Source organism: Schistocerca piceifrons, chromosome 1 (genome assembly GCF_021461385.2).
Source record: "Schistocerca piceifrons isolate TAMUIC-IGC-003096 chromosome 1, iqSchPice1.1, whole genome shotgun sequence".
In the NCBI taxonomy this organism is placed as follows: Eukaryota; Metazoa; Arthropoda; class Insecta; order Orthoptera; family Acrididae; genus Schistocerca; species Schistocerca piceifrons.
This window is the reverse complement of record NC_060138.1, coordinates 299096264-299122237: the sequence shown is the minus strand read 5'-3', so window position 1 is coordinate 299122237 and position 25974 is coordinate 299096264. Positions and strand designations below refer to the sequence as shown.

General features: G+C 47.9%; 2 protein-coding genes across 2 annotated transcripts in view; one reads left to right on the top strand and one right to left on the bottom strand.

Annotated features, from left to right (window-relative positions):
* LOC124780415 (protein furry) overlaps positions 1-1447 on the bottom strand; it is a 1170709-nt gene extending 1169262 nt beyond the window's left edge. Inside the window, exon 1 of the mRNA XM_047253778.1 lies at positions 1377-1447. The gene's annotated coding sequence lies outside the window, so the exon portion shown is untranslated. The remainder of the gene's footprint in view (positions 1-1376) is intronic.
* Positions 1448-2210: 763 nt separating this feature from the next.
* LOC124780399 (juvenile hormone epoxide hydrolase 1-like) overlaps positions 2211-25974 on the top strand; it is a 56668-nt gene continuing 32904 nt past the window's right edge. The window contains exon 1 of the mRNA XM_047253777.1: positions 2211-2354. The gene's annotated coding sequence lies outside the window, so the exon portion shown is untranslated. The remainder of the gene's footprint in view (positions 2355-25974) is intronic.

Here is a 25974-nt window from a genome sequence, read left to right as displayed (position 1 = left end):
AGTATCAAGAGCTTTTTCATCTCTTACCATTTGTCGTATCAGCAGCTGCTGAACTGTTATGCAAAAGTGTCAAATGCAATTTCTGTCTCACCTTCTCTGAATCGTGGCTATTGACCATTAAATATACCTGAGCACTTCATCAACATTAAACTCTCTAAAAGGTGACAGGCACCACATGTTTTTTTGTGTGTGTGTGTGTGTGTGTGTGTGTGTGTGTGTGTGTGTGTGTGTGAGAGAGAGAGAGAGAGAGAGAGAGAGAGAGAGAGAGAGAGATTGGGGGGGTGGGGGAAAGTTTCAAACACGCCTTTATCCTTAACATACTGAGCTGTGCTTAATTACTTCATGGCTTTTTTACATATCCTGATGACATTACTCTGACCACAAAAAGCGAAGATCACTGTCTGGTATCATGGAAGGTCCCACAGTATTAAACTGATGGGAAGTTCCATCTCAGATAAACCATAAAGACTCTTTCATTTTGCAACAGAGTGTAAACGTTTATTAACTTAAAACTACGCACTAGATAGTGAGTTAACTTAAGCTTTGACTTTCATAAGTACTATTTAAACCATACTTTGTTTCTCCTTTCTGAAACATTCAAGAGACCTGTCTAAGTCATGTCTGCCACACTGTTTATGTTTTGAATTACGTGGACTCCACTTTACACATGTGCGATCGTTGTTTAACATGTTGTAGAAGTAACACAATCTATTTTAATATATGAGCAACAACATATGCACGAATATTAAATGGGTTTTACTGTAGGTGCGATTTAAGGCTCAAACACGACATCGTTTCCATAGGCATCTAAACAGGTCTCTTGATAGATATTACCACAGTAAAACACACACAGTAATTGAAATTTTCTTCACAATTTAAATTACCGAACATGAAGTTCACTGGTACACTAAGGGATAACTAAGGGGTATGTTAACGTAAAAGAGTACTTTCCAATTAATAATGATTAAGTCAGTTGCTTTGATATATGCCTTCTTAAAACCAATTTTTATTTTTTAATGTAAAAGCGCTACTTCACAAATTTTGAATCTGTTGAGATCTACATGTAAACATTAAAACGTTTGTAGCTCAAGAAACTGTCGTGATGAAGGGTTTCTGTAAAAACGTGCCAGTCCTAAAAAAACTACATCAGTAATAATGACTGGTAATGTATGGAGTTATTTGAATAAAAACAACGAAAGATTGCAGTTGTGAGGGTTCGGTATCAAGCAGAATACAGGGGAGGATTCTGATTGAGAGCCGTCCCTATTATCCGTTCGCGATGACTAAACTTTTATGAATGGCAATGTTGTCTTCATTTCTTTCAAATGCAATTAAAATCATTTTCATATTTCCTGAAAAAAGCAAAAGCTTCATACCGATTGACAGTACTCTCCGCAGCAGAATGTAAACATACAACATAGGATTATCTTTGACGCAACTCGCAAAGATGCACATGTGGGAAAATAAACAAGAAGCGTGCAAGAATCGCCAACGTGACGGCGTAATAATTTGTCTACATTGAAAATCACGCGTCGATTCTCTATCCCTTCCTACTTAGAGACCCAGTTCTACAGCAAAAATATCGTTATAAAAGCAATAATATATAAAAATTACTCTGCAAGGAGAAAATAAGGACAAGATTGCACTTATTTCCTTAAATTTGTACAGGATTTAAAATATTAGATGACGGAAAAAATATCTATTCATTTGAAAACTTGTTATGAAACTATATAATAATCTCATTGCTTATTTTATTCATGACGTTCGAAATATGTCCGAGAAATATTGTATTTAAAGAAATCTAGCATACAAATTCACCAAATATTTCTCTAGTTAATGAACTTTTATGAACAACTTTGCTAGTTCTTTGAAATCTAGTTAAAAGTTTTCTCGTGATTTTTAAGGTGACTGATGGTGGGCACGGGTAGAGAAGGGGGGAGAGATTTAATTAAATGCGGCTTTCAGTAGTTTAGATTTGTTCATTGTCATCTGCAAAACTTGAACTTAGCCTTTTATCACTCTTCCATAAAACCAGTTCATGTTGAGAAGTTGTGGATATAGGTGTCTTTCACGTTTCACGTTTCAGTGACTATTTAATATTAATCATGCGTATTCGAAATTAAAAATCCGAAATACCATGCACTGCAGTCGATATTCGTTGGTAACTTAGTCGATGTAGAAGTCGATTATATAAAGCTGATAGTCGATCAATGGTACAAGTAGTAGGCGGTGGTCCTCCGCGTATTTACAAAACGAAGTTGGGAGCAGCGACTACTTGCTAGTAACGTGACAGCGGTGACAGCCATCCTAGGGGTGGCGTATTAGCAGAGCAGTACTCGTTATATCGATTACCGGTAAGAAGAGATTACATATAGTCTGCTTATGTTGAAGCTAAGAATGTGTTTAACGGAGAAAAATTAATGGCTCGTGTTTCCTTTGCAACTTTACTGTGAGTTTTAACATATCCCTCATGTATTTAGAGAAACAAATTATAGATCTTCTTGAACTGTGAATTTAACATTCATACGCTATTCTTGCTGTAGTTCTTGAGAAGATAACGTATACAACTACAAAATTATAACTAGTGAATGTCCTGGCTTCAGCAATAGTAAAATAAAACGTAGACACAATCTTTCGAAAATGTCTCTAAAGATTATTGTTTATCGAAAGGCTTACGGTTATTTATAGCCGACTAAATATTTGTCGCCACTTCACAAGAGTAAAAATTCAGCTTTATTCTAGGCTAACATTCGGAAGAAATGATAGCTATGAACGTAAACAGGTCTTCCCTTATTAGCGTTTCGCGCTGACTCGGTTGCTATGACCGTGATTGGGTGTGGGTTTGATACCGGTAGCGTGGATTAAAAAGGTTTCCGGACAGCAGCTGCCAAAGATTTTCCAAAATAAATATTTTGGTTAGTTTTCTTCCATCGCAAACTTCTTTACGGGATCGGATTAAAAGCTTTTTTCCGCAGCTACGGAAAAGCGTATCTAAGACGATGAAAATTGCGTACATGAGAATCACTATTACCATGTCAACTATGGTTTTCTTCATTCAAATCTCAAAATCACGTGGAAAAACTGTCGCTTTATGCTGCCGTTCGTTTTTCAGTACGAATATTTATTACGTACTGTACTTGGATGGATAAAAACGGTAGTACTTAAAGTCCTCATCGAAGACTGCTTCTAGGGCGGCAAACGAAACTAAAATCTGGGAGCAGTAAGCTGCCAGTCAGGTGTCTGAGCACTTACTAACGTGTTAACTATCGATAGAACTTTATTGAACTTCTGAAATAATTAATTTGCATAGAATGAAGAGAGACAAACTATATCACACTAAATAAGTAGGTATCGTACCTGCGCATTTTAGTTCACAAACAAAGATTTCTGGAATACAGTTTGTCTCATCAGATTTTAAGGCATGGAAATAGCACACCAAATCCACACCGGTAACGGGCAACTGCTAAGTGAATTGCATGTTGCAGCGTGACACAGCACAAACGAAACGCTGAAGCGTCTTCGTCGCACTTGTACGCTAAAAAATCTCAAGGCAATAAATGTGACTTCAAGCAGCAAATAATTTGCTTCATTTTATCCAGATAGTTGTGCGGCTTGAGGTATTTAAAATCCCAAGAAACTATCAATTGTAAATAACAATGAGTCTGTCGTGGCGCTCTTATAAATCGGGATATCACCGTTGTGGTTTAGTTTTGTGGCGAATTGAGGCGAACTGGAGAACAAAATGTTATACATTAACAGCCATGATCTCTACATACGTTTCATTACCTTTTTCAGCCCCGCGGTCAACGGCGCCTTGTCACGGTCCGTGCGGCTTCCCACCGTTAGTGGTTCGAGTCCTCTCTTAGGCATGTGTGTGTGTGTGTGTGTGTGTGTGTGTGTGTTGTGCATAGTGTAAGTTAGATTAAGTAGCGTGTAGGCTTAGGGACCGATGACCTCTGCAGTTTGGTGCCATAAGACATTGACACAAATTAAAAATAAAAAACCCTTTTTCAATAATACTTAGATAAAGTCGCTACAATCCAATAACAGTTCCTATTCACCAGTTCCGACAGGAAAACATATTTTGATCACGATTGTACATCATTCGTCTGTCTAGCTTTTACGGAATGAAATCGAGTTATTGGTTGCATAGCATGAAAAAGACGTAGAGTGCAACACAATCGACAACAAAGGTAACTAGAGAAGCAGCGCATACTTGGCTTGGTAAGAGTGGGGGAATGAAATTGGCAAAGTCTTTATCAAACGAACCATCATATGATTTGCATTACGCGAAACCGCAGAAAACCTACATCCGGGTGGCTGGACGTAGATTTACACAGGCGTCTTCCCGAATGTGCACCCATTGTCTTACCACTGCTCCACATCGCTCGGTCAGCTGCAAAAGGAATACGTCGCTGCTTTAGACTGCTGTTAAGTATCGCAAGCATTTACACACCTTCACTGCGACCCCGTGTAATTATTGATTTTTCTGTCGGAACTCCGAAACGGATGGGAGTAACGCTATAAGACGTTCTAAACAGTTTAGACGTTCTAAACAGTTTCGACTGTCAGAATCGTGTTCTCTGGCACACACTCCTTTCGAATTCGGCACGTATAAAAAATTACGACAATCAAATATTAAAATAATGTTCTCGGCCGTCCAGACGAACTTATAGAATTGTTATGAAAAGCTCGTTCTTTTTTTTACTGGGTGAATCATTTTCAAATAAAGTACTGTTATTGTATGTTCAGATGCCGATATACGCCTGGTGCTTTCCTCCTGCTTGAAAGTGTATAAACACAACTAATCTGAGCGAAGGCCGGATTATGCAACAAAATCATATCTCGGTCGGTTTCGTGATTTAGCAAGAAAGCTAGAGAGATTACGTGAGTAAAGTTTGATGATTAAGCAAAGTCTTATCTTGCTTAAGTCACGATGAGTTTAAAATTATGGTCTGTGTTGTTGGCTGATCCAGTAAAGTAATGGGGAAACTGTGATTCGGTACAATGCTCGGAAACTGAATTCCACAAGCCTATTCCTAATGTGACTGTGCTCCTTTAGTGGTAGTTCCACACATGTGGAAATAACTGTTATATCAGCTATCTCAAATGAGATACCTTCACTCAAGACTGACGTCCCAGGCGTTTGAATTAACAAATGTCATAAACAGTGTAACATTTACGACTTGGCACTTCGAAAAATGCTGACATCAGGCTTGGAACTGTGACAGATAATATGAATACAGCAGAGTTTTACTTCAAATGTTCATGTGCTAAGTATTACCAAACTGAGAGCAAACATACACGAAGGACTTTTATGTTCTGTGATGCCTTCAGCAGTTCGTCTATGTATCTTCTTTCTAAATGGTTCAAATGGCTCTAAGCACTATGGGACTTAAAATAGAGGTCATCAGTCCCCTAGAACTTAGAACTACTTAAACCTAACTAACCTAAGAACATCACACACATCCATGCCCGAGTCAAGATTCGATCCTGCGACCGTAGCAGTCGCGCGGTTCCGGACTGAAGCACCTAGAACCACTCGGCCACCGCGGCCGGCTATTGTCTTTCTATACAAGCTTCATACATGAAGAATTGAATTTGGTCGCTTCCACACATTTCATGCCCGCAGACGACGAAACAGTTGTCGAACGAACCATGTGTTTCATATGGGTAGCGGATTTTACTATAACCTGTAATGGCCTCTCTAGTTCTGGTCATGGTCATGGTTATGGAGGATGATCCATTCTCCCAGAGTGACTGCCAGATAGGTCCTCTGTCATTCCTACACAAACAGTCTTAACTTTCTCGCAACCTTCTTAATGCTGAATAGCCCCTTTCATTTTCTGTCACTACCAATCATTAGATATCTTACTCTAATGGCGTGCTTAGGCGGGGGTGGAAGGAGTTCGTCTCGCCGGCAGCCTGGTGGAGCCTCCACCCACGTCTTGCCTCTGCCGTTACTAGCAAAGTGATATAGACATCCTACACATTGCCGTAATCGGTGAAAGTTTAACATTTTGCCACAGCAAATAATGTTACTCTCACTTTGCACCGTCAGCTGAACATACTGCGATCGAATCAACTGATGATGATCACGCAGTTCCTCAACCACCATCAGCATTACGCTCTTCGTACACGAAATCTCGTTTTGCGATCATTTCTTAATGCGCATCGAAAAGCGGCCTAAATTTGTTCTATCGCATGTCAGAAATGTGGTTAAGATTTTTTATTTTCATGAGAAATACTTACGAGAAAACGTGAATTTTAGTTTCGGAAGCCCGTATTGTGATCAAATTTCTCGCTTGTAATCTTGCTATTTTTCTGCATCAGTTCAGTTCAAAGTAGTTTCCTAGGGATAGTTAGTCTCGTTGTAAACATTAGTAGCAGAAGCAAGATACCAGATTATAGAGTAAAACTAATTCGTCTGTTATACAGAAGCTGCATGTAAACACTTGTGTTTCCGGGATATGTCATGTTGTTAGAGAGATCTTTGCTGTTTTGCAACATTCTGCTTGTTAAGTGTTAACTTGAAACATACGTCGTGAATCTTTAAAGTGCTGCAAATCCATTTTGAATGTTGGCAGTACAGTCGAAGGATTTCTAGTTATCTAAGTTCCGCCTTTTTTGCTTTCGCAACGGACATTCTGCAGTGTTGGAAGTTTGTGTCGGGAAGGCGAGTAGTGTTGGTCGCGGAAGTCAAAAATGCTGAAATGGTACTGTGGTTCGGTGTGAAAGTGGCCGTACCAGCTGGTTTCCTTGCGTTGCTTCAATCACGAAATGGCAGTTTTAGACCATCGAGCGACACGCATTTCTGCGCTATTTCCCATTTCTTAGAGCTCCGCCCTTTCGAATGCATTTGTCATATACTGTTTGGCATAAAAATTGATTTGGTCTTTCGTAGCTCTGCGGCGTAAGACAATCTCTGTGCGTATTTTCTTATTTCCGTGCAGTATTTTCATAAGTATACTATCTGAAAACTTTGAAAGAATTGTTGATGAAAAGCTCTCGGGGTCTCCAGCCGGGCGGCAGTGTTGAGATATGATGTTATACTAATCGTCTTTCGACGAAGTGTCGAGATATTGTGGATCTCTTTATACTTTACGAGTGTGCGGATGCAACTCCATGTGACAGGGTCTCGTGTGATCCATGGTGATCCTGAGGGAGGCAGGGAAGGGTACAAGGCTGCTTTCGAATTTCCGCGTAGGCACTGAGCACCCTCTCGCTCTCTAGCCATAGCTGGGCGCGTTCTCGGCGTATAGCTGCTATGTAGGAGTGCAGGCCGATCTTACTTGATAACCTTCGTCCCTATTGGCAATATTCTATTGACTACCAATTTCTATAGACTCCTTTAATATGCTTTAACAATAGCCGTTCGTTGTCATAGGAACGTGTGTTCTCAAAATCGAACTATGTTCATTTAGGTTGTGCCCTGAACTCGTTGATTTATCTGTGTGCACAGACGTACACACCTGACGTGTTCTTCGCAGTGTTTAGAGATACATCATAGCCTCTGCTCGACGTATTGACGTCCACATTCACATGAATGCTAATTTCCAATGGTGGGTCCTCCGCAGAGCGAGGATATCTGTCGTCTTCGGTGGAGATTTGAAGACGGTTTCGAGATCGCGTTTGCCAAACAGCTTCGCAGTGTAGGCCGAGAACGTCCCTGAGTCTCATGGTCTCTTTCCGTCTTTTCCTGGTTTATGGCATCTTCTTTCCTCAAACATACTTCTAATCTGGACTTCGCCCATTTCCGTAGTGAATGTCATGTTTTGATGGATGCTGTTTATGTAATGCAGAAACTGATTCAGAGTATCTCTGCCACGCTACAACTTCGCAAAATGTGTCCCGACGTAGCCGAATAAGTGCTTGTGTTTTAGGCAGGCAGTGGGAAGTGTGCCATGTATAGATTTTCAATCCCAGGGACCATAGCGGATCCTATGGCGACTCCATCTATTTGTTAATAAAATTTCCGGTTGCACTTGAAGCGCCGGCCTGAGTGGCCGAGCGGTACTAGGCGCTTCAGTCTGGAACGGCGCGACCGCTACGGTCACAGGTTCGAATCCTGCCTCGGGTATGGATGTGTGTGTGATGTCCTTAGGTTAGTTAGATTTAAGTAGTTCTAAGTTCTACGGGACTGATGACGTCAGCTGTCAAGTCCCATAGTGTTCAGATCGCCAGGAGTACAAATGAGTCTCGAAAGGGCACTTTTAAGATAGACGGTAACGTCGAAGCTCACAAGCAGGTCACCCACCCTGTAGTTGTATGCCCTTCAAGTACCGCCACGAAATCGGCCGAGTTTCATCATGCGACGGCTGGCGTTCCACAAGGTGAAAAGAATTTGTTCCGAGTAGGGCCTCGAAACTACTCGACCTTACGTCTTTCTTTGTACATCATTACATACGGAGAACGTGTTCGTAATACGAAAGACACACTAAAGGACAGTCACGAATCGATGTATTCCCATGACCGTGCAGTTAACGTGCTGCATCGTTGCCGCCGTAGAAGGATTAAGGTTTCGCACAAGACGTACTGATTGGCAGCCAGTACAATCCCCATGGTCACCACTGAGCAGAGCGCTGCATTGCGCTGCCAGTTTTCCAGCTTAGGCGCTCTTGTACTAGACAAAAGGCGGAGCAGCGCTGTATTAGTCACGCAGTGTCATAGTCACTGCTGTGGGATAGGTAACAGTTCCACAGCACAGGACTTACAGAAGCAGCGCAGCTATTTACTTCGTCCTGTGCCATGGTTATCAGTTCTCTTCCCTTTAGTGCTTCGAATGGTCGCAAGTCTCACGCACGAGATTAGACAGAATTTCGCTTCAGTGGTGCTATGAAACGTCTGTAGGTAATTAAAAAAAAAACGCAGTTACTGCACAGAGTGCAATATTTTTTATCCTAACAGAGGTATTCCTTGAAGACAGTATGAAATATCAACTTACCTTGTACTACCGCTACTGCTGTTACAGCCCAACTTTCAAGGCTGTGGTTCACCGAATGTTTTACACCGTGTGAAGAACTGAAGGTATATACTTGGTGAATCCAACACGAACGCATAAATCAGTGTCTTTATCACGTACAAGTGCCACCTTATCCGCAGTACGTGAGCATCAACTTCTATCTTTTCGAAGACGGAATTGGACCTTCCTCAACTGTTTACATTTCGGATATTACTGCTGTACTCTGAGTGCAGAATTACTGACAAAAATACGAGAAACCAAGAACTGCCACGACTCGTCTAGTAATGACGGAAATCTGCGGAAGCGACCGCCAGCTGGTTCCGGATACGCGCAGGAATGTCTCGTTTCAGCAGTATTCGCGCAGATACTATTCACAAATGCATAGCCGGCTGTCTACGAAGCGTACTTCGCGAACGTGACTTCAGATTCTCATGCTACCATAGCCAGCTAGGCGCTGTGCAGTGCAGCGGTAACCCGAAGTGCGATTCAGATACGGAACCGCGGCACTCAAGTCAAAGCAGTGCATTCGATGCGGAACTTCTAATGCAAATATTCATTTATAATCTGCTTCACAATTGGTAAAAAAATTATATTGTTCTGTTACTGTGCTGACACAGTTTTACACACTTAATTTTCACCAGAGAAGTTAGCTAATGACAACACTCTTTATTGATCACCAACTTCTTACAGGTGACAGTGAGGTCATCCATCAAAACACTATTTATAAATTAAATAATACTGCGAGAACTATAACTTAAAAACCTCGACGAAAAATAACAAACAATTGTAAGATTCACCTATATTAACGGTGCCATATACGGAACACCGATCAAAAAGGCAAGGAAATAAAGCCTCACAAAGTTCTACAAAACGAGGGTGATAACACACTACTGGCCATTAAAATTGCTACGCCAAGAAGAAATGCAGATGATAAACGGGTATTCATTGGAAAAATATATTATACTAGAATTGACATGTGATTACATTTTCACGCAATTTGGGTGCATACATCCTGAAAAATCTGTACCCAGAACAACCACCTCTGGCCGTACTAACGGCCTTGATACGCCTGGGCATTGAGTCAAACACAGCTTGGATGACGTGTACAGGTACAGTTGCCCATGCAGCTTCAACACGATACCACAGTTCATCAAGAGTAGTGACTGGTGTATTGTGACGAGCCAGTTGCTCGCCCACCATTGACCAGACGTTGTCAGTTGGTGAAAGACCTGGAGAATGTGCTGGCCAGGACAGCAGCCGAACATTTCCTGGATCCAGAAAGACCAGTACAGGACCTGCAACATGCGGTCGTGCATTATCCTGCTTAAATATAGGATTTCGCAGGGATCGAATGAAGGGAAGAGCCAAGGGTCGTAACACATCTGAAATGTAACGTCCACTGTTCAAAGTGCCGTCAATGCGAACAAGAGGTGACCGAGACGTGTAACCAATGGCATCCCATACCATCACGCCGAGTGATACGCCAGTAAGACGATGACGAAAACACGCTTCCAATGTTCTTTCACCACAATGTCGCCAAACACGGATGCGACCATCATGATGCTGTAAACAGAACCTGGATTCATCCGAAAAAAATGACGTTTTGCCATTCGTGCACCGAGGTTCGTCATTGAGTACACCATGGCAGGCGCTCCTGTCTGTGATGCAGCGTCAAGGGTAACCGTAGCCATGGTCTCAGAGCTGATAGTCCATGCTGCTGCAAACGTCGTCGAAATGTTCGTGCAGATGGTTGTTGTCTTGCAGACGTCCCCATCTGTTGACTCAGGGATAGAGACGTGGTTGACGATCCGTTACAGCCATGCGGATAAGATGCCTCTCATCTCGACTGCTAGTGATACGAGGCCGTTGGGATCATTACCCTCCTGAACCCACCGATTCGATATTCTGCTAACAGTCATCGGATGTCGACCAATGCGAGCAGCAATGTCGCGATACGATAAACCGCAATCGCGATAGGCTACAATCAAAGTCGGAAACGTGATGGTACGCATTTCTCCTCCTTACGCGAGGCATCACAGTAACGTTTCACCAGGCAACGCCGGTCAACTGCTGTTTGTGTATGAGAAATCGGTTGGAAACTTTGCTCATGTCAGCACGTTGTAGGTGTCACCACCGTCGCTAACCTTGTGTGAATGCTCTGAAAAGCTAATCATTTGCATATCACAGCATCTTCTTCCTGTCGGCTAAATTCGCGTCTGTAGCACGTCATCTTCGTGGTGTAGCAATTTTAATGGCCAGTAGTGTATATCTATACTTCATTGCAGTGAGACTTGGATAATAACAGCTGGAAATGGAACAGCACAAGTTGGGAAAATGAGATTTCTAACATGAACAAGTAACTGTCAGCTGTTGTGTAAGGAGTAGAACAGCCAGACAGGAACTGGGACTTAAAAGCACAAATGAACAGATGTGGTACAGGAATATGTAGCGAGGACATGTCACAAAAATCAATGAAAATACATTACTGGAAAAAGATTAGTGCACGCTTTTAGAGGTTTCCAATTAACTCGAGATTTATTGTGGCAACAGTGCCTACGGAGTACGTGAAATTATTATATTTACTGATCAACAGCACAAGCGGTTCTGAGGCACCAGGTATCCACGCATGCTGCAACACCCGTATTAGTACGTGATGTAGCCTCCACAGGCTGCAAAGCAGGCGCTGACTCTGGCTGGCATCCAGTCGATCGTACAGATGGCGAATATTGTCATAGGAAACGTTATGCAACCCCACTCGATCTATTCACGTAGTTCTGTAAGATTTGTTGGTCGACGATACGCAAGAGTCACTTCTCGTTGACCCCCTGCGGGTCCGGGGTAAGAATAGGCCCGCGGTATTCCTGCCTGTCGTAAGAGGCGACTAAAAGGAGTTTCAACAGTTTCCGCCTTTCATTTGATGGTCCCCCTTGGGGTTTGACCTCCATTTTTCAAAATTCTACAGAAGTACGAGGCTTTTGGGGAAGGACGCCTTACGTGGTGTCTCACTGGTCCTCAGTGCACTAAGACCTTGGCACTCAGCATTGTAACGGCGTTGTAACCACAACCACTATTCCTCAAATTGGGCCTAAACGCCTGATGGATTGCACAAGTTACGCCCATAGTGCGTCCCCATCTGCACCTATGATCATGATGGACTTTCCATGGCACCCAAAATCCAGCACAGTAGCCAGCCCGTTGTGGTGGGGTCGTCATGTACCCTCTAAGTTGTAGCCCCCTGACAACACAGGGATCGTACTGCCGATACCTGAGCTGCACCCTCCCCACGTCAGCCAAGGAGTAGATGCCAGTCTCCTTGGGGCATCAGGACTCCCGGCAACGGTCATCCTGCTAGGTGGCCCTTGCTGAGGCTGAGTGGCGCCCATGGGGAGAACCCCTGTTCGGAGTGGGTGGTATCGGGGCGGACGTTTCGCAGATGAAACGTCAACATGTATCGGGTCGCTCTGCGGCCGAGTCTTTTAAAAAGAAAGGTACTGTCTCTGGTTCTGTTTCTCCTGCCCTTTCCCCCTTGGCCACTCCCTGGGAGGAAGGACTGGCCCGCCGGCTTGGGGCGAAATACTTCCCCCGCTATTTAGTCTGTTCTCGGACCGCTGGGGGGACGTTCGCCACCTCCAAGCCCATGTTCTTCGTCCAGCACATCGAGGACATCTTCGGGGAAATCGAGGCTCTCAGTAAAATGCGTTCGGGGTCCGTTCTTATAAAGACCACATCCGCCACTCAGTCGGCGGCGCTCCAGGCATGCGACCGACTAGGGGACATCCCAGTGTCCATTGTCCCCCATCTGGCACTGAATAGGACGCAGGGGGTTATTTTTCATCGGGACCTCCTGCTGCAATCTGATGAGGAGCTCAGGGCAAACCTGGAGCGCCGAGGCGTGCATTTCGTCCGGCGAGTCCAGCGCGTCCCCAAAGACCGTCGCATCGACACCGGGCCCTTTATCCTCGCCTCTGAGGGGGGACATTCTCCCGGAGAAGGTAAAGGTGATGTGCTACCGGTGCAACATGCGACCTTACGTCCTGCCTCCTATGCGCTGCTTTCAGTGTTTGCGCTTTGGGCACATGTTGTCACGGTGTGAGGCTGAGCCCCTTTGTGGAGATTGTGGACGTCCTCTTCGTGAGGAACATACATGCACCCCACCGCCTCGGTGCGTCAATTGTCCTGGCATCCACTCGCCTAGATCTTTAGAATGCCCCGCGTATCAGATGGAGAAGAAGATTCAAGAATTAAAAACTTTGGATTGCCTCTCTTATTCTGAGGCCAGGAAGAAGTATGACCGCCTCCATCCTGTCACATTGACAACTTCGTTTGCCTCAGTCGTGTCCACTCCTTCCACAGTATCCTCATCCCTATCCTGTCCCCCCTCCACCTCCTCACCCCGTCCGGGGTCTATGCCTCCGCCTCCCAAATCCCTCCCTTCCAAAGCCTCCTCCCTCGTGGCCCCTGCCCCCTCTGCCCCAGGGGCCACCCTTCCTCCTCCTCTCCCTCCGCCGCCTGAGAAGCGATCCTCTTCTCAGGCGTCCATCGGGGAAACGTTCCGGACCCTGGCTTCCGAGGTCCGGCGTTCCAAAACGGACCCCGCGTGTGAGGACCTTCTTCGGGTCCAGCCCACCATCCCTGTGCCTCATCGGACTTCCCAGAAGGCCTCCAAGAAGAAGTCTTTATCCCCCTCTCCACCCCGGCGCGTTTCATCTGACGCTCCATCCGTGAGTCGCTGCTCCCGGCCGTCCTCAGTTTCGCCGGGACACTCTGCTGCCAGGTGCTCAGCTGGCCTCTCGTAGGCGAATGATGCTGCCCCTCCTACGCAACCTGGGAAAGCGGCCGCAGCTGGCGACGACTCGATGGAACAGGATCCGCCTCCCGCCGGTTGTTCGTTCCTTTTCTGGCTTTGTTACATTGGAACATCAGAGGTATTCGATCTAATCAGGAGGAATTACAACTGCTCCTCCGCCTGCACTGTCTGCTCGTCCTTGGTCTCCAGGAAACCAAGTTGCCCCCAACTGACTGTATTGCTTTTACCCACTATACCTCGGAGCGGTCTGACCTCACCCCTGCGGACAGTATTCCAGCTCAAGGTGGGGTCATGTTGCTCGTTTGGGACGATGTCTATTACCATCCCATCCCATTGACCACCCCACTCCAAGCAATAGCTGTCCGTATTACTCTTTCTGCTTTTACTTTTTCTGTTTGTACTGTCTACACTCCATCGTCATCGGCAGTTAGTCAAGCTGACATGATGCACCTGATTGTTCAGCTTCCTCCGCAGTTTTTATTGTTTGGCGACTTCAATGCCCATCATCCCTTTTGGGAGTCTCCTGCATCCTGTCAGAGAGGCTCCCTCTTGGCGGATGTCTTCAACCATCTCAATCTTGTCTGCCTCAATACTGGCGCCCCGACTTTCCTCTTGGACTCCACTCATACCTACTCCCACTTGGACCTCTCGATCTGTTCTACCACTCTTGCCCGTCGGTTCGAGTGGTATGTCCTTTCTGACACCTATTCGAGCGACCACTTCCCCCGTGTCGTTCGTCTCCTACACCACACGCCATCCCCATGTCCTTCGAGCTGCCCCCCAGGGGGTCCACAACTCTTTTGTGGATACGTGCGTGGCGAGCACGGGGCCCTGAGCCATTGCAGCCTTCTTTCTCTCCCGGGCTGCATTTCCTTCCCCCTTCCCCTCCTCTCCCCTCCATACCCCTTCCCCTCGCCCTCTCCTCTCCCTCTATTGGTGTCCTTGCTTATGTTGGCCCCCGCTATCCTCCTGGTTCTGTTGGTTTTACACTCCGGCTTTGTTGCGTAATCATCTCCTCCTTTTTGGCATTCCTTGGTCCCCCTCTGGGGTTTGACCTCCATTACAAAATTTCTCCTCCACAGTGTGAGCCATTTGGGGAAGAGCTCCTTACCTAGTGTCCCCGACCTGCGCCTTCCTAGTACATTCCACCTTTTCTTTTACATCGTTGTCTGATGCTAGGGTGCATAGCCAGCACGGTAGCCAGTCCGTGTGGTGGGGTTGCTATGTACCCTTTTGGTTGAGCCCCCTGAACACACAGGGATCACACTTCTGATACCTGAGCTGTGACCTCCTCATGCATGCCTTGGAGTGGTTGCTCGTCATCCTGGAGCATCGGAACTCCCGGCAATGGCCGCCGTGCCAGATGGCCCTTGCTGTGGCTGGGTGGCGCCCGTGAGGAGAGCCCCTGATCGGAGTGGGTGGTATCAGGGCGGACGCTATGCAGATGAAACGCATACGGGTCCAAAACTCTGGCCGCTCTTCTGCGGCCGTCTCTCTGCGTGGTACTGATTCCTCAAGTGCTGCTTCTCTTGCCCCTTCGACCTTCCCTTCCATGGCTACCCCCTGGGAGGAGGGTCAGGCCCGTCGTCTAGGGGAAAAACCTTTCCCCCATTATCTAGTTTGCACCAGGACTGATGGAGATACTTTCACCAGTGTCAAACCTTTATTCTTTGTGGAACACATTGAAGACAAGTTCGGCGAAGTGGACTCCCTGAGCAAGATGCGGTCGGGTTCGTTGCTGATAAAAACTGCTTCGGCTGCCCAATCTGCGGCCCTTCGTGCCTGTACCCATCTTGGCACAATTCCCGTGTCCATTACCCCTCACCAGTCTCTAAATATGGTACAAGGCGTGATTTTTCACAGAGACCTCATCCTTCAAACTGATGAGGAACACCGGGAAAATCTCGGACGGCGGGGTGTTCACTTTGTTCGGCGTGTTCAGAAGGGTCCTAAAGATAATCATATTGATACTGGTGCCTTTATCCTGGCCTTTGAAGGGGATACCCTTCCTGAGAAAGTTAAGATTATGGTCTATCGCTGTGATGTGAAGCCGTACATCCCACCTCCTTTGCGGTGTTTTAAGTGCTTGCGTTTTGGCCACATGTCTTCTCGCTGTTCCCAGGACCCTCTCTGTGGTGACTGTGGACGTCCACTCCATGAGGGGAGTCCCTGTGTTCCCCCTCCTGTATGTGTAAATTGTCATGGTAGTCATTCTCCACGTTCACCAGATTGCCCAGTCTATAAGAAAGAAAAAAAGATACAGGAGTATGTCCCTTGATCGTTTAAGCTACACAGAGGCCCGTAAGAAATATGCACGATTGCACCCTGTGTCCATGACATCTAGTTACGCCTTGGTTACATCTTCATCCCTTCCTCCCCCTTCCTTACCCCCATCCCGGACCCCTCTCCTTCCCCCCCTCACCTGCAGCTCCCACACCTTCTCCTCTGGGCGCTGCTCCTCCTCCCCAGTCGGAGAAGTGTCCCACTCCTTCGGCGTCTGCCGGTCAAGGGCGCCTCTCCCGGGATGCCCCTTCCCGGCACCTTCCAGGTCAAAGGTCTGCTGCAACGCGGCGACCGCGAGAGCCGCGGTCTCTCGGCCCACAGGTCGCCCGGTCTCTTTCTGTTCCTGATCTTGCTGCAGCTGGCTCCTTTATGCCACACAGCCCTCCTCGATCTCAGCCTGAAAAGAAGAAGAAACATAAGTCCCGGGACAAAGAGCCTCTGGTGTCACCGGAGGTGCCTCCCCCGACTTCACAACCGGATTCTGACCTGTCGTTTATGGATGTCGCCCCCTCCTTGTCGGTGACGGGTGGGGACCCGGCGGTATGACTGGATTTAGCGTGTTCAGCCCTCATTTAAACCATCGTTCTGTGGTTCTCCAATGGAATTGTAATGGCTACTATCGTCACCTTCCGGAATTGAAATCCCTTCTTTCGTCCTACTCAGCAGCTTGTGTGGTTCTCCAGGAATCTCATTTTACTTATGCTCACTCACCGGCACTCCGTGGGTTCCGTGTTTTCTGTCGAAATCGGGTCGGACCCTTGCGGGCTTCTGGTGGCGTTTGTACGTTGGTCCGTACAGACATTGCTAGCACGTGGATTCCTCTCCAAACTACATTGGAAGCGGTTGCTGTTAGGGTCCACCTAGACTCTGCAGTCACAGTTTGCAATCTTTATCTCCCTCCTGACAGGACTCTTATACCTGCTGCCTTAACCACCCTTCTTCAGCAACTTCCTCCTCCCTTCCTCCTCCTTGGGGATTTTAATGCTCATCATCCTTTGTGGGGCAGTGCCTTTCCATCTAGATGAGGACTTCTTATAGACCAATTTATAGCAGACCACGACCTGTGCCTTCTTAATGATGGCTCCCCTACTCATTTCAGTGCAGGTCATGGTACCTTTTCTGCCACTGATCTTTCTCTTTCTTCTCCCTCTCTCCTCCCTTCATTACACTGGTCGCCACATGACGACCTTTGTGATAGTGACAATTTCCCGTTGATTATCACGCTCCCTTCCCGCTCCCCGATGGACAGGTTACCTCGTTGGTCTTTCCACCGCGCCGATTGGCCTCTATACACTACACAGGTCGAGTTTTCTCCCTCTTTGTGGGGTTGTATTGATGACGTCCTACGTGACGTGTCTGACGCGATTGTTCGCGCTGCTAACCTTGCTGTCCCGCGCTCATCTGGACAATTTCGTCGTCGACAAGTCCCGTGGTGGAGTACGGCCATTGCCATTGCCATCCGTGATCGCCGTCGAGCTTTGCAACACTTTAAGAGGCACTCATCTGTAGCCAGCCTTTCTACCTTTAAGCGCCTTCGCGCTAAAGCCCGTTATTTAATCAAACAGAACAAGCGGATATGTTGGGAACGATTCGTTTCTTCCCTTGGTTCCACTGTCCCTCTGTCACGGGTATGGGCTACACTTCGCTCTCTCCAAGGTTGCCATCGGCAGTCCACCCTCCCAGGCCTTCACCTCCCAGATGGCATTTGTACGGACCCATTAGTTCTCGCAGAACATCTTGCGACCCATTTTGCAGTGGCATCAGCGTCGGCCTCCTATCCAGCTGCTTTCCTTCATCAAAAACAGCAGGCTGAAGCTGTCACCTTATGTTTCACCACTTGTGAGTCAGAATCTTACAACGAACCTTTCACTGAATGGGAATTTCTTTCTGCTCTATCTTCTTCTCATGATATGGCCCCTGGCCCAGATTCCATTCATAACCAGCTGCTTCAACATCTCAGTGCTCCACAATGGCACCATCTTCTTCGGGTGTTTAACCGTATCTGGCTCCAGGGTGACTTCCCTTCTCAATGGAGGGATAGCATTGTGGCTCCTGTCCTTCAGCCTGGTCAGAACCCCCTATCTGTTGACAGCTATCGGCCAATTAGTTTGACCAATGTTGGTTGTAAGTTACTTGAACGGCTGGTAGCCCGTCGGCTCACTTGGGGCCTCGAATCTCGGGATCTATTGTCCCCTTACCAGTGTGGCTTTCGAGAGGGACGATCTCCAATCGATCATTTACTTCGCTTGGAATCCGCAGTTCGGCAGGCTTTTTCCCAGCGCCGCCATTTGGTTGCAGTGTTTTTTGACCTTCACAAGGCCTATGACACGGCCTGGCGCCATCACATCTTACTAACCCTTCATCAGTGGGGTCTTCGGGCCCCACTCCGATTTTTATCCGCCAGTTCCTGATCCATCGGTCATTCCGAGTTCGAGTTGGTACTGCTTTTAGTTCTCCACAGACCCAGGAGACGGGCATCCCACAGGGTTCTGTGTTGAGTGTCCTTTTCCTCATTGCTATCGATGGACTTGTGGCCTCTGTCGGTCCCTTGGTCGCCCCTGCCCTGTATGTGGATGATTTCTGCATTTGGGTTAGTTCCTCCTCGATGCCATCTGCAGAACGGCAGCTCCAGGTGGCTATACGGCGTGCCTCTGCATGGACCCTCTCACACGGGTTTCAATTCTCACCTTTAAAATCGCGGGTGGTCCACTTCTGTCGCCATACTACGGTCCACCCTGATCCAGAGCTCTATCTCGCTGCACAAAGATTGCCTGTGGTTCCACAGTTTCGTTTCCTGGGTCTTTTCGACAACAAGCTCACTTGGCTGCCCCACATCAGACTCCTGAAGGTAGGATGTTTCCATAAACTCAATGTCCTTCGCTTGCTTGCCCACTCCTCTTGGGGTGCGGACCGTTCCCTCCTCCTCCGTCTTTATCGTGCTCTAGTTCTGTCACGTTTGGACTATGGTTGTCAAGTTTATGTTTCAGCTGCTCCTTCCACACTGCACGTGCTGGATCCAGTCCACCATCGTGGTATCCGTTTGGCCACCGGTGCCTTCCCTACTAGCCCTGTTGATAGTCTCCTGGTTGAAGCTGGGATCCCCCCCCCCCCTTTCTGTTCGGCGGTCCCAGCTTCTGGTGTCTTATGCCCTTACTATCCGTTCTTCTTCCGCTCATCCTTCCTATTCTATCCTATTCCCAGACCATGGACGTCGCCCGCCCGACTCCCGCCCTCGGGCGGGTTTACCGGTTGGGCTGCGCCTTGCGTCTCTTAACCGTGATTTTCAGCTTCCTTCTTTGTCCTGTCTTCCTCGCTCCCTCCCCTCCACCCCTCCTTGGTTAGTTCCTCGGCCTCGAATTCGGATGGATCTCCGCCGCGGTCCGAAAGATTCCATCCCCCCGGTGGTGTTCCGTTCCTTTTTCCGCCAAATTTTATGGGAGTTTCGGGATGCTGTTGTTTTTTACACTGATGGCTCTAAATCTGCTGATCATGTTGGGTATGCCTTCACGTCCTTTGTTGGAACGGAAAATCATCTGCTGCCACCCTCATGTGGGGTGTTTACTGCGGAATTGATGGCAATTTCCCGGGCCCTTACCTTTATTAAACAATCCCAACACAACCGCGTTTTGTTATGTACGGACTCGATGAGTGGCCTTCTTGCTATTGACCGGTGTTTTTCGCGCCATCCCTTGGTCTCTGTCATCCATGACCATCTCGCTGATCTTCACCGTGCTGCTTGTTCCATTGACTTCCTATGGGTCCCGGGCCATGTGGGTATCCCGGGTAATGAGCTCGCTGATCGTTTGGCTGGGGGAGCAGTTACTTACCCCCCATTTTCTGTAACCCCTCCTGCAGCGGATTTACGGCTTCACATCAAATCCCACTTCGCACAGTCATGGGCCAATTCTTGGGAGGCTACTCCACTGTCTAATAAACTTCGTGCAATTAAGGTGAATCCAGGCCCATGGCGTTCGTCCTTTCGCCTCTCCCGCAAGGACTCGACCACACTGTGTCGTCTCCACATTGGCCATACCAGGCTGACCCATGGTTTCCTTTTGCATGATGAGCCACCCCCGCTATGTGGTTGTGGAGCCTTCCAGTCAGTGGCCCACATTTTGGTTGAATGCCCCCTTCTTTTGGCTCTGCGTGCTAAGTACAGACTCCCCCACACTTTACCTTTGATGTTGGCTGACGATTCCCAGATGGTCTCTCTGGTTATAGATTTCCTCCGGGAGAGTGGTTTTTATTCTCAGTTTTAAAGTTTTTAATCTCCCTCTGGTGTTGGGGCAGGGCGGTGAGTGTTTGGGTGTCTCCCACTGTAGGCAGTGATCAGAGATTCCCGATTCACCTCCCTGACTGGAATCCTCTTTTCTTCCCCTTTTTTTCTGTTTTTACCCCTTCTTTTTAAGGCTTCGTTATTTTTTCTATTCCCATACGTACTTTCTGCATTATAGCAGTTGTACCTTTTAAGTCACAGGTGGTCTTGCCTATGCTGCTTCAGCATAGTGTTGGGTTCGTTCTCTTGCCAACTTCCCTCATTTGTTTTTTACTAATGACACCATGACTGCCCTTTTACGTTTGCCCTTTTTCCGTTTTATTGTTCTGACTTCTCTGAAATGTCCCGTTAGCAGAATGGAGTCTATTTGAAACAAGGGACTGATGACCTTGCTGTTTGGTCCCTTTAACCTCAACCAACCAACCATCCTTAGAGCTGGATGGGGACTTTACTCCTCCCTGGCGACCTTTCCGGACCACGATTTTCTCAGTTGTGACAGTCAGGTCGAATACCTCACGGCTGTTATCATCAATGCTGCCGAACGTTACATTCCTCGTACTACCTCTTCTTCACGTCGCGTTTCCGTCCCCTGGTGGAATGAGGCTTGTCGAGACGCTATCCGTGCTCGACGACGTGCTTTACGCACCTTTCGCCGCCATCCTACGTTGGCGAATTGTATTGGATACAAACGACTCAGAGCGCAATGCCGCAGAGTCATCAAAGACAGCAAAAAAGCTTGTTGGGCCTCTTTCACCAGCTCCTTTAACAGTTTTACTCCCTCTTCTGTCGTCTGGGGGTGGCCTGCGCCGCCTGTCAGGCATTAAGGCCCACTCGTCGGTACCTGGCCTGACCTCAGGTAATGAGGTCCTTGTTGATCCTGTGGATGTCTCCAACGCCTTCGGCCGCTTTTTCGCGGAGGTTTCAAGCTCCGCCCATTACCACCCTGCCTTCCTTCCCAGGAAAGAGGCAGAAGAGGCTCGGCGACCTTCCTTCCACTCGCTGAATCTGGAAAATTATAATGCCCCCTTTACTATGCGGGAACTCGAACGTGCGCTTGCACTGTCCCGGTCCTCTGCTCCGGGGCCGGATGCCATTCACGTTCAGATGCTGGCACACCTTTCTCCGGCGGGCAAAAGCTTCCTTCTTCGTACCTACAATCGCGTCTGGACCGAAGGTCAAGTCCCCATGCATTGGTGTGACGCCGTCGTTGTTCCTATACCCAAACCCGGGAAGGATAGACAACTTCCTTCTAGTTACCGCCCCATTTCTCTTACAAGCTGTGTCTGTAAGGTGATGGAGCACATGGTTAACGCTCGGTTAGTTTGGATTCTTGAATCTCGACGGCTACTTACCAATGTTCAATGCGGCTTTCGTCGCCGCCGCTCCGCTGTTGACCACCTTGTGACCTTGTCGACATTCATCATGAACAACTTTTTGCGAAAGCGCCAAACGGTAGCCGTGTTCTTCGATTTGGAGAAGGCTTATGATACCTGTTGGAGAGGAGGTATCCTCCGCACTATGCACAGGTGGGGCCTACGCGGTCGCCTGCCCCTTTTTATTGATTCCTTTTTAACAGACCGAAAGTTTAGGGTACGTGTGGGTTCCGCCTTGTCCGACGTCTTCCTCCAGGAGAATGGAGTGCCTCAGGGCTCCGTCTTGAGCTTAGCCCTTTTTGCCATAGCGATCAATCCTATTATGGATTGTATTCCACCTAATCTCAGGCTCTCTTTTTGTCGATGACTTCGCAATCTACTGCAGTGCCCAGAGAACATGCCTCCTGGAGCGCTGCCTTCAGCGTTGTCTATACTCATGGAGTGTGGCAAATGGCTTCAGGTTCTCTGAAGAGAAGACATTTTGCATCAACTTTTGGCGATATAAAGCGTTCCTTCCGCCATCCTTACATCTCGGTCCCGTTGTTCTCCCATTCGTGGAAACAACAAAGTTTCTAGGGCTCACACTGGACATGAAACTTTGTTGGTCTCCGCACGTCTCTTATTTGGCTGCCCGTTGTACACGTTCCCTTAATGTCCTCAGAGTTCTTAGTTGTTCATCTTGGGAAGCGGATCGCACTGTCCTGCTTCGCTTGTATCGGTCCATAGTCCAATCGAAGCTGGATTATGGGAGCCTCGTCTATTCGTCTGCTCGGCCATCCCTCTTACGCCGTCTCAACTCCATCCACCATAGGGGGTTACGTCTTGCGACCAGAGCCTTCTACACTAGTCCCGTTGAGTCTTTATGCTGAAGCTGCCGAAATACCATTGACCTACCGACGCGACGTACTGCTTTGTCGGTATGCCTGCCGGCTGTTGTCAATGCCCGACCACCCCTCTTATCAGTCCTTCTTCGCCGATTCTCTCGACCGTCAGTATGGGTTGTATGTGTCTGCCCTGCTGCCCCCTGGAGTCCGCTTTCGTCGCCTGCTTCGACAATTGGATTTTGCCCTCCCTACCACCTTCAGAGAGGGTGAGAGCCCGACTCCACCTTGGCTCCAGGCTCCGGTTCATATTTATCTCGATCTCAGCTCGCTCCCGAAGGAGAGTACTCTGGCTGCAGTGTATTGCTCACGGTTTGTCGAACTTCGTGCGCGACTTGCCAGTCACACCTTTATTGACACTGATGGCTCCAAAACTGACGATGGTGTCGGCTGTGCCTTTGTCGTCGGGGCTGTCACCTTTAAATGCCGGCTCCTCGACCAATGTTCCAGCTTTACGGCCGAGCTTTTTGCTCTCCATCAGGCCGTTCAGTATGCCCGCCGCCACCGCCATTCATCGTATGTACTCTGCTCTGATTCACTCAGTGCCCTTCAGAGCCTTGGAGCTCCTTATCCGGTCCATCCCTTGGTGCAACGGATCCAGCAGTCCCTCCATTCTTTTGCTGATGGTGGCTCTCCTGTCAGCTTTCTGTGGGTTCCCGGCCATGTAGGAGTGCCTGGGAATGAGGCTGCTGATGCTGCAGCCAAGGCTGCAGTCCTCCTGCCTCGGCCCGCCTTCCATTGTGTCCCGTCATCTGATGTTAGTGGGGTTGTTTGTAAGAGGCTTGTGTCGTTGTGGTGGGATGCTTGGTCCTCACTTCAAGGAAACAAGCTCTGGGAAGTAAAACCGTTCCCAACTGCTTGGACAACCTCCTCCCGACCATCTCGACGAGAAGAGGTCCTTCTGACCAGGTTGCAGATTGGGCATTGCCGGTTTAGCCACCGCTATCTGCTCTCCGGTGACCCAGCCCCGCAGTGCCCTTGTGGTCATGTATTAACAGTGCGCCATGTTTTATTGTCCTGTCTCTGCCATCTACTTTACAGGATATTTTAGCTGATGACGCTCGAGCAGCTGCTCGTGTTCTTCGTTTTATTACTTTGACTGGCTTATCCAAAGACATCTAACTCTTTCACTTATTTTATTTGCATCTTTGTAAGAACTTTCTGGTGCCCCCCCCCCCCCCTTGAGTTTTACTAGATTCTATGTGCTCTAACAATTGTGACTGGGCTCTAATGACCTCAGTAGTTGAGCATCCTTAAACCCCAAACAAAAAAAAAAAAAAAAATTCTCGTTGCCGGCCGGAGTGGCCGAGCGGTTCTAGGCGCTACAGTCTGGAACCGCGCGACCGCTACGGTCGCAGGTTCGAATCCTGCCTCTCGCATGGATGTGTGTGATGTCCTTAGGTTGGTTAGGTTTAAGTAGTTCTAGGGGACTGATGGACCTCAGATGTTAAGTCCCATAGTGCTCAGAGCCATTTTCACTTCTCGTCCCATCGTACCCTCTCGTGCTCGACTGGAGACAAATCCGGAGATCGTGCTGGCCAAGAAAGTTGCTGCACCTCTTCCACATCTCAATGAGTTTCACGGGCAGTGTGTGGGCGAGCGTTTCCTGTTGGAACAACAAATCATTTTCCTGTTGCACGAACGTCAAAGGAAAAGGACCTAGCAACGTTCTGCACGTACCGAGCGCTGATGAGCGTCCTCTTCAAAAGCACCAAAGGTGAACGAGAGTTGTAGCTTATCGCACTCCAGACCATAAGGCGTGGTGTGGAGCCAGTATGTCTTAGACGAAATCACTCTACGAGACAGTGCTAACACGATCTACGTCGTTCGCGCAAACGGCCATCACTTCCGTGCAGGCCGCATTTGTTTTCTTCGCTGAAGACAGAGGCGCGCCATTCCGAGTGATCCTTTGAAGGCACCAGTCTAATCGTGCACGTCGATACTGTGGCATGAGTGGAAGATGGGCTGGATGTGTGTGTGTGTGTGTGTGTGTGTGTGTGTGTGTGTGTGTGTGTGTGTGTGTGTGTGTGTGTGTGTGTGTGTGTGCGTGCGCGCGCGCGCCTATAGCCCCATTGCTAATAACTGGTTTGGAACAGTTCTTGTTGACACGACTGGGCTCACAAGCCCTCTTATCTGTGCTGTATCACAGCTGCCCTTACAGGATGACGATCCTGGCGAGCGTCTGTGCTGTCAACGACCAGAACCTCGTCTACAGGTATCAGAAAGTTTACGTTACCACTGATGCCTAGCATCGTTGAAGAACTGACGCAGCACACAACTTGCGTGACAGTTCTCCGAAATGACTGCCCTGACTCTCGAAGGCCACAATTTGACTTCTTTCAAACTTGATCAGTGGCTGTGGAATGCAAGAGTGCGTCTCCGTGGCATAGTTGCCAGCTTGTTTCACTTAGGCCCTTATTACACTAGGCAGCCATGCGGCACAGCCCCCACGCCACCAGTTGTAGGCCCATATTACACTAGGCCGCCATGCGGCACAGCCGCCACGCCACCAGTGGCGTTGCTCGTCATTGGGAATAGATTGTTGTGGAGCTTATTAGACTAGGACAGCCAATGGTGCCGCCAGAAGCTGGCTCCCTTGTCCCGGCACTACGTCCACCCCCACTCGTGGCGTAGAGACATGGCGGGGCATTGTGTCAAACGGGGCCTACTAGACTGTGTTGCCAGGCGGCGCAGCCAGTCCTGCCACCAAGTCGTCACTTCGCTGTCCACTAGTGACCAAGGAACATGTCGGACAACAACTATACATACATGCTCCTCCTAGCACTTTTAATGAAAAGGAGAAGGCGAAGGGAGAGGAAGATGCATGTACACTCTATGCTATCGTTAAGAGAATCAAAAGGTTTGTATTATACTATTTTTGATGAACTACATTTAGACGACAAGTTTTTTAATTACCTACGAATGTCTAAATCGTGCTTATAGTTGTTCTTGTGGTCTTCAGTCCTGAGATTGGTTTGATGCAGCTCTCCATGCTACTCTATCCTGTGCAAGCTTCATCTCCCAGTACCTATTGCAGCCTACATCCTTCTGAATCTGCTTAGCGTATTCATCTCTTGGTCTCTCTCTACGATTTTTACCCCTCCACGGTGCCCTCCAGTACTAAATTGGCGATCCCTTGATGCCTCAGAACATGTCCTACCAACCGATCCCTTCTTCTAGTCAAGTTGTGCCACAATCTTCTCTTCTCCGCAATTCTATTCAATACCTCCTCATTAGTTACGTGATCTACCCATCTAATCTTCAGCATTCTTCTGTAGCACCACATTTCGAAAGCTTCTATTCTCTTCTTGTCCAAACCATTTATCGTCCACGTTTCACTTCCATACATGGCTACACTCCATACAAATACTTTCAGAAACGACTTCCTGACT